The 9,414-nt window shown below is 40.6% G+C and overlaps 1 pseudogene; it reads right to left on the bottom strand.

Annotated features, from left to right (window-relative positions):
• Nucleotides 1-545: 545 nt before the first annotated feature.
• On the bottom strand, nucleotides 546-1,459 carry LOC118628412 (annotated as a pseudogene).
• Between the last annotated feature and the right edge of the window lie 7,955 nt (nucleotides 1,460-9,414).

The raw sequence follows: 9,414 nt of genomic DNA, 5'->3' as shown, positions 1-9,414 counted from the left end.
ATGCATGTAGTGTTATGAGCTTGTTCAGGATTTTTGTGAATCAGATGAGCAGAAAGGGGAGAGACTCTGTGTTTGCCCTATTTGAGCACAATGTTGGTGTTCACTCTTTCTAATTTGTGTTCATCATAGCTGTTGGGGAGGATACGAAGAGATCTAAAATTTAAATAGCAGATGAAGGAGAAGTGTTTTATAAATTTTATTTTTGCTTCATAGAAATTGAGATGCTATGCTATTAACTATTGCAGAGCCCTGTGGACATGCAAACAGCAGTTTGGGAATAGACTGATTTTCAAGAACCTATTTACCTCTGAAATAAGGGACTCATACAAATAATATCATCCCTATTTAATAAATAAATAAATAAATAAATAAATAAATAAATAAATAAATAAATAAGACTAATTTCACAGCAAGTATTGCCTATCCTAAGTGGTAACAGTCTCTCCTCTTTTCTAATAAGATCTTACCTTTCACCTATAAGAAATAACCGTGCGATCCAGTCAACCTCAGCAACACTTCCCTTTTGAAGAAAACACAAGGGCCACTCATTCACGAATCTGTTTGGTCTTTATTCCATAGACAACTGGGTTCATCATGGGGGGGACAAGAACATAGAGATTGGCCAACAGGATGTGGACATGCTTGGGGATTTGTCGGCCAAAACGCTGAACAATGGCAGTAAAAATCCCTGGAAGGTAGAACATGAGGATGACACAGAAGTGGGAAACACAGGTGCTGAGTGCTTTCATTCGAGCATCATGGGAAGGCAGCCTGAAGACTGCCCGCAGAATGAGCCCGTAGGAGATGACTATTGTCACTATATCTAGCATAACACTCATAACACTGAGCAATGGCACAGAGATTCCATACCAAATATTGATGGTGATATCAGCGCAAGCCAGCTTTGCCAGCCCCATGTGTTCACAAAACGTGTGGGCAATGATATTTGTCCAGAAGGGCGGGCGTTTCACAAGGAAGACAATGGGGAAAACAGTTGCAAAACTCCTCAGCACTGCACACCCCCTATTTTGCCAATGACGCCATGGCTAAGAATGGTGGTATACCTCAATGGGTGGCAGATGGCCACATAGAGGTCAAACGCCATGGCCAAGAGAATGCCTGACTCCACTACAAAGGCAAAATGCATAAAGAAGAGCTGGGTTACACAACCACCAAAGGAGATGTACATGTCATCAAACCAGAAGATGCTCAGAGCTTTGGGTACTGTGCATGTGGACAGAATCAGATCCCAAAAAACCAACCAGGAGAGGAAGAGTACATGGGTTCATGAAGACTGCGCTCCAGTGCCACCCTATGGATCAGGATACCATTTACTGATGGCCACCAGGTACATCAGGCAGAAGGGCATGGAGATCCACATGTGTAGTTCCCTCAGTCCAGGGATGGCAATGAGGACAAACATATCATAACTGCCAGTGGAATAGTTGGGAGCTGACATGCTTGAATTATGGTATGAAATTTTTATCGCTTACCTGTAAGGAAAAAGCAAGTTAGAGAGTCAGCCCATCACAACCAACTAGTGTTTATTTGGTAAGTTTCAATGGGCTCAGATCTGCTATGGAAAATCACAGTTAATGAGTTTCTAACCATGCAGAAGTTTTCATTATTGACCCATAGATCTATTGATTACCTAAACATGTATTGATCACCTGCCATGCATACAGAGACATCAACAGTGTGTAAAAGGCGAAGAGGAGTTCAAAGCCTATAAAGTAACAGCCCTGCACATAAGGTTATAATCTATGTGAACAAAGGTGTCAATATAGGTGTTTTCTGTTTGCCTGCTTAATGAATTATTGTCCACTGATGATAGATATTCATTCTGCCATTTCATTAGTGAAAGATTTTATTAGATTGTGAAGCACTGCCACTACAGCTAGGGATGCTGCTACTTGAGAATGAGTGGAGCTACAGTTACTGCACCCGCCGTGTCCTGAAATCCAGGATGGGACCTGTGCTAAGTTCACCCAGGTCATTCAAAAATATTACATTTCCATTCCAGAGCTGTCTTTATTGATACATTTCAACTTTATTACTTTAAAGAAGTGTGATCAGAAATAAGTACCTAGAGCAAAAATATAAATCATAGATAAAAGTGGATATTGCTACAAACCACTTCTTATTTAAACTCTTCTTAAACTAGATTTCATATTTCTTTCTTTGTTGGTTTTTATTTCTTTTTTTAAAAATTGTATACAGTATTACAAAGGTCCCCCGTTTCTACCCTCACCCCTTGCCACCCCCCACCCAACCCCTGGCCGACCCCAGGGTTTCATCATACTACTGTCTGTGTCCACAGGCTATGCATATATGTTCTTTGATTAGTCTGCCCAGCCCTGCTCCTCTGAGATCTGTCAGTCTGTTCCATGTATCCATGTCTCTGAAACTATAAACTGATGATCTAAATAGGTTTTTAGTTTCTTAAAGTTTTAGTGTGTGTGTATGTGTGTGTGTGTGCGCGCACACCAGCACTGAATTTGAGTAAAATTAGTATGCAAATAAATTTTGTCCTTCAGGGAACACAATACAGTTGATTTCCTTAAATCTCCCCTCCCAGAGATTTTTGTGAAGACTTCCCACCTCATGCTAAATGGGTTTATCACTGAAAAAGGAACTTATAGTGGAATAAACTATACTCTTTCAAGAAAATAGAAATAAAAATTCCAACCTTTAAAATGGGCTAAAAATTAATAGGTAATCTTCATTAGAAAGGAAATTAAGCCCTGGCCGCTTTGGCTCAGCAGTTGGAGTGTTGGCCCACGGACCAGAGAGTCCAGGTTCGGTTCCCGCTCAGGGCATGTACCTTGGTTGCAGTCTGTCCTTGTCCCCGGCCCCGGTTGGGGTTGTGTGGGTGGCAGCCAGTTGATGTGTCTCTCTCACATCAATGTTTCTCTCTCTCTCTCTTCCTTCCTCTCTCTCTCTGCTCTATCTGAATCTGAAGATAAATGCAAACATGTCCTTGAGTGAGGATAAAACAAACAAACAAACAAAAACAAAGTATCACTGAGCAAGGTATAGGAGTGGACATTATCTCTGGGAAAGGGCACAAGAAGGCCGATCCTAGGGAAAGGGAAACACAACTGCTAGGGGAGCAGGGGAGGAATGTAGATCCAGAGAATGAGAAGCATGGAGAAGGGTAGTCGGAAAAGTACACTTTACCTTCTGACCATGTGGTCAGTCAACAGACACAGGGATGCCTTTTTGCAGTCTACTTGGGTATAGTAACTGTTACGTGGCTGTGTCCATGTCCCTTGGAAGTCTTCCACCTGCTATATGTGCAACCTAGTTCACTTACCTGCATCCATTCCCTCAATCACAGAAGAGAGACTCCCCACTGCACAGAGCGAGCCCAGGAACACTTATTGCTTCTGGATAGTCCAAAGGGAGTGACCTCTGGGGCTTGGTGCCTGGTCCTGCCTTCAGCTAAACTGCAGACAGGGACAAATAGTCAAGAATATACTTAATTCCTTTTCTGCTGCACAGCCAATAACATCTTGTTGTTCATGTACTGAGCAGGCAGCCCATAGAGATGTCTGGGGCTTTAAAGGAGCACTTGAGACCCTGAAAGTCAGTGCCTCCTTAATTTTGCGTCTTAGACATCTCACTAGTCTCACATTATTCTCAGCTCTGGAGGGATCATTATTCAATTCATTCCTGTGGCCTTTCAGCATACCAAGCTGTACATCACCTCTGCCTGGACTACAGTGAAAGTGCTCAAACTAATTTTTTCTGTCTCTAAAGCCTTACTCCAAGTGCATCTCACTTCATTCCAGTAGTAAGTCCACATGACAGTCAGAATTAACTTTACAATATGTCAATTTCATTCTGTCACACTCCCAAGTGAAAATACCCATTAGCCCCCTCATCCCTTAGCCTTTATAATAAGACCCCACTAAGTCCCAAAACAAAAGGAACACGTTCCTGCTCACCTCCCCAAACTCTTCTCGTCTCCTTCTCTCTTCTCAGCCCCATCCACATCCAGGATGTGTCCATATCAAGGTGCAGACGGTTCCCCAATCTTCACAATGTTCTCATTTGCTTCTTCACATTTGAAATAATGTTCTCTCTGCTTAGCATGTTTTTATTCCCATGGTTTGCCTTGAAAACTCCTATTTTTCCTTTAAAATACAACTCTAGTATAACATTTTTGACCATCCTGCTCTCTCTTAGCTTTATCAGCACCCTCCTCTGTGTCCTCACAGATCCTTATTATTTCCCCAGCCCCGTCTGTGCTGTCTGTGCCGAAATTGCTTGCTTTCATCTGTGTTTTTCCCTTAGTCACATCAGCAACCACAGCGTCTGTTTCACAGTAATTGGAGTAAGAGAAACTTTAAACAGCAACTGTCATGTAATGTCCCAAACAATGTGCAAAGTGCCTTATACAAAATATCACAATCAGCCCTCAGACCTATGATAGAGGTAAGATCTCTGTGTACATTGGACACTTGAGGGCCAGTGGAGTTGGTAAATTGCAGCCAGTAGTCAGTGCAGCCTCAAGACCTTTCCCCTTAATCTCCTCTTCTTTGCTGTCCTGCAGATTGCGTCAATCTGTAAGTGGCAAACTGGGGCAGGGAGCATGTTAGCTCAATATCATCTTTCAAGATAGTTCCTTGAACAGTCTATTTACATACTGAGAAGGATTCCATTGCCCATAACTTTTATACTTCTTTTTTTTTTTCACAGTGAGAAATTTTTATACAGTGGAACCTTGGTTCTTGAACTTAATTTGTTCTGGAAGGCTGTTGGAGCTGTGATTTGTTAAAAAAAACTGAATCACTTTTTTCCACTAGAAAGAGCACTCTTGACGGCCTTTTTATGTTTTAAAATTGTGCTAAGCATCCATTTGCCAGTAACAAAAGCAAAAAAAAAAAAAAATTCACAGCAGATTTTCTGCGATGTTAACAAGTCAGGTTTAGCTGTAAACTGACTTGCATTCTCTCCTTTGTATCAGCATGAAAAGGTTATCATGTGGAGAACTGAAATGCGTTCAATGACAGAGAGAGAGAGGGATTGGGGAGAGAGAGAAAGAGAGAGAGAGAGAGAGAGAGAGAGAGAGAGAAGACATGTTTTTGTGAACAACTTGGTCAAGAACCAAATTGTTCAAGATGGGAGATGGTCAAGAACCGAGGTTTCACTATATTTAGAATTTTCCAGCTGGACTTAGTTTAGGTGATCCCAATTTTGTTGGCAACGTCCAAAGCATCATAGTTGGGAGCCAGTCAAACATATGCTTTTTTTTTCTTTATCAGACTTGATTAGGGTGTTGACCTTGGGCATGTTCAATGTCATAGAGTTTTTTACAGCTTATTTGATCTGGCACAAATGTATTGTTGCCTTCTATCTTCATGGCTGACTCATAGTCAGGGGAAAACTGATAATGGCCTAGTGGTCAAGCTTGTTTCTCCTGTGGACTCTCTTCTGAGGATATTTGAGCTGCCTTCGGGGCTGCAGTGTCTTGGGTGAGTGATATGCAGATATTTTTTCTGAGGCTATGTGTGCCTCTCAGCACTGCTTTCTTTGTCTTCAAAGCCTTTGCTTTGGCTTCAGCTTTGGGAGGAGCAGGGGCTTCCTTTTCCATGTTTGGGGCCATCTTTGTGAAAGATCATAACATTTTATACTTCAATTTTTTAAAGTGTATGGGCCACAAATGAAAAACAAAATACCCGCTTCTAAGAAGCTTATATTCATATCTTCCTCCATCTTGCCTAAGGGCCTTTGCGCATACTTTTCTCTGTGCCTGGAATGTTCTTCTTTTTCCTTTAGCCTACTGGAGATCAGATACCATAAAGTGGAATAGAAGGAGGGCTCAGGAGTCAGATTACCTAAATTAGAAATTTCTCCACCTAACAGTTGAATAATTTAGATACACTTTCTATGTGTCATTTTTTCTCACCTCTAATATGGAAACAATAAGGAGACCTACCTCAATGGCAGGGAGGTTCCATTTCCTGGAACACATACTATCCTTTTAGATCTCTAAGCCTTTGTGCATGCTAGTTACTTGGCCTGATAGGTCTTTTCTGTGTCTTCCTCATTCATCCTCTAGAGTCAGTAAGTTAACTTACTCCTCAAGATTTTCTCTAATATCTAGGTGGTGGCATTACTCCTCCACTCAGTTTCTATGGACATCTTTGTTGGAGGAAGTCATTGAGAGCATTGATTGCTTTACCCACGATTTGGAACTGGACAATCCAAGGCTTTTGACCCCCTTCTCTGCCCTTGGAATGTACATTCCACCCACAGTTCCCATAGATGGAGCCATTTTTCAAGAACACAGCCTTAAGAGAGCATGACACATGACTGAACCTTATTAAAGCCTCTATGTAAACTTTTAAGATGCTGGCAGGTGGGTGCAGAGAACTATTCATCTTGTAGCCATCCAATACATGTCTTGTATGAAGTTCCCTTGCTTTGTTAAACCTGCTACCTACCAATCCTGAGTGGTTGGCCTTTCTTTGGTCTCTTCTTGCCCTCCTTGTATATGAGCCAGTTTCAAATCCCCTGCTAAGTGAACTCCTGATGTTGTGAACCAACACTCTTTGGATTTCCTATGACTGTCATTCCATGTTAAAATTTCATTTTACAAGTGTGTCAACCTCAGTAGGTTATATCCTCAGGTAAATAAATGGCTATTTATCTCTGAATAGCCTGGGTCAAGCATGACTTGTTTCTTGGGTCTGAGATATTCTTTTTTTTTTCTTCATTTTTTTTTGTTCAGATAGAGTGGGAGGGAGAGCGAGGAAGAAAGAGAGAGAGAGAAACATCGATGTGAAGGGAGCACATTGAGTGGTGGCCACCCGCACGACCCAACCAGGGCCAGGGACAACTGCAACCGAGGTACGTGCCCTTAGCCGGAACTGAACCTGGGTCTCTGGACCGCAGATTGATACTCCAACAGCTGAGTCAAACTGGCCAGGGCATTATCCTTATTTCAATAAATGTTTGTTGTGTGAAAGAGGTGATTTTAAAATCCTCTTATAGAACTATGGGTAGTGCTTACTATATTTTATACAGCTTGGAAACCTTCCCTGTTGAGGTAAGTTTCAAAGGAGGTTGAATTATAGTGGATTATGTGTAAGCAGCCCAGTTGGGTAAGAACTGCTATTAACCTACCTCAACCTTTAGTTTCTTATCCACAGATTGGACTATACAGTGATAACCTGTATTCATCATCCTATTAGTTATTTATCCTGTATAACAAATTACCTCAAAAGTTAGCAATACAAAAGAACAATAAACATTTATTTTCAGAAATACTTTCTGTGTTTCAGGAATTCAAGAGTGGCTTATCTAAGTGGTTCTGTCTTGTGTCTCTTAGGTCACAGTCAAGATGGTACTTGGGTGGCAGACATCTGAAGGCTCGTCTTGCCCTTTGAGAATCTATTTCTAAAATGGCCACTTATGTAGTTCTGTTGTTAGCAAGAGTCTTCAGTTTCTCCAAACACAGGCTATTTGAGTGTTCTCATGTAGTGGAGATTGACTTCTCCATGGGTGAGTAATTCAAGAGAGACAGCTAGAAGGAATCTTCAATGTTTCTGTGGCCTAGTATCAGAAGGCACACACCAATATGCTATTTATTAGAGATGAATCTCTAAGTCCAACCCATACTCAAGGGGAGGGGAATTAAGCTCTACCTCTTGAAGACAAGAGTATCATAAAATTTATGGACATATTTTAAAACCACCATACTTCTTTGTATTTATAGTCATAGAAATTTTGTGTTTTGATTTGTTTGTTATTTGACCTTAGGGAATACACACACACACACACACACACACACACACACACACACACCAGCCTACCAGTATTAAAATGCCCTATGTGAACCACAGTACTCATACTGTATTTGGCATTATTGGTTCTACTCAGAATAACAATTGTTTTCCAAAATATTTTATATAAATAAATGAAGAGTTCATCGGAAACATGAACAAACACTTCCCTAGAGACAAAAGTAAATTGAAGGCCATCATTAGATTCCCCAGTTCTTTATTTTCTTCTCTACTACTCATTCTTGTCATGGAATTAATTTTTCTGAAAAAGAAATTGGAGTGAAGGAGAAGTTTGAATTTGAAAAAGACAAAAATGTTATAATTTTAAAAAGAGGTTTTGTTTAAGACTCTGTGTATTTTCTGGATTTGGGTATCTTTTTTGCCTCACTAGATTAGGGAAGTTTTCAGTCATTATTTCTCCAAATAGATTCTCAATTCCCTGTTCTTTCTTTTCTCCTTCTGGTATCCCTATGATGAATATGTTGTTACCCTTCATATTGTCCCAATGGTCTCTTGAACTCTCCTCATTACATTTATTTATTTATTTTTTTACCTTTTAGCTGTTCTTGTTGGGTGTTTTCTGCTCCATTGTCTGCCAAATGACTGATTCTATTCTCTGCTTTGTCCAACTGACTGCATATTCTTTCTAGCATATTCTTCATTTCAGATATTGTATTCTTCATCTCTAACTGATTTCTTTTTATGATTTCTATGTTATTTTTTATGCTTACTATCTTTGTTTAAATTCTCATTGATTTCATCCATTCTTCCCCTAAGTTCCTTGAGCATCCCTATAACCATTGTTTTGAACTTTATATCTGGTAAATTGCTTGCCTCCATTTTATTTAGCTCTTTTTCTGGAAATTTCTTGTTCTTTTATTTGAGGCAATTTTTTTTGTCTTCCCATTTTGGCTGCTTCTTTGTGTTTTTTTTTCTAGGTATTATGTGGATCTTCTATGACTCACAGTTTTGGTAGAGTGGACTTATGTAGTAGGTGTCCTGTGGGACCCAATGACAAAGTTTCTTTGATCACCTGAGCTCGGTGATCCAGAAATGGCCCTGTGTGGGTTTTGTGAGCCCTCCTGTTGTAACTGAGTCTTGAATACTATTGTCCCACTTGTACAAGGGGTTAACCCTCAAGCTGGGTGACTGTGAGGATCAACCCTAACCACAGTGTATGAGCTGCTGACCACATGAAGTAGAATTCACCTCAGCAGGAACTGATACCAGCTGAGATCTTTCTTTGGATATGGTGCTTATGAAGTGAATTGGATCCTGCTCTGAAGTCTGAAGATGGTCAGTGGCTATCTTGGTTCTGGGGACTCTTGGGAGGGACTCTGGTCCAGGAGAATGTCAGACATTGCCTGTGACTGGCCCTGGGGGACCTGTTTGGAACTACAGAGTGATCCACAGTTTGTGGCTGCCTCTGCTGGTGCTGGGTGAATCCATCTCACTCTGAGCCTTTTTTTGGGAAAGGTTTAAAATATTCTTTTTCCGCTTGTGTTAGGTTTTTTTCTTTTTTACATTTCTTAAGTCAGATTTTGATAATGTACACCCCTGTTGAAATATGTCTATTCTAAGTTGTTAGCTTTGTAAACATAAAGTTAGCATTATAATCCCT

The sequence above is a fragment of the Molossus molossus genome, unplaced genomic scaffold (assembly GCF_014108415.1).
Source record: "Molossus molossus isolate mMolMol1 unplaced genomic scaffold, mMolMol1.p scaffold_m16_p_13, whole genome shotgun sequence".
NCBI lineage: Eukaryota > Metazoa > Chordata > Mammalia > Chiroptera > Molossidae > Molossus > Molossus molossus.
This window is presented reverse-complemented; position numbering and strand designations above follow the sequence as displayed.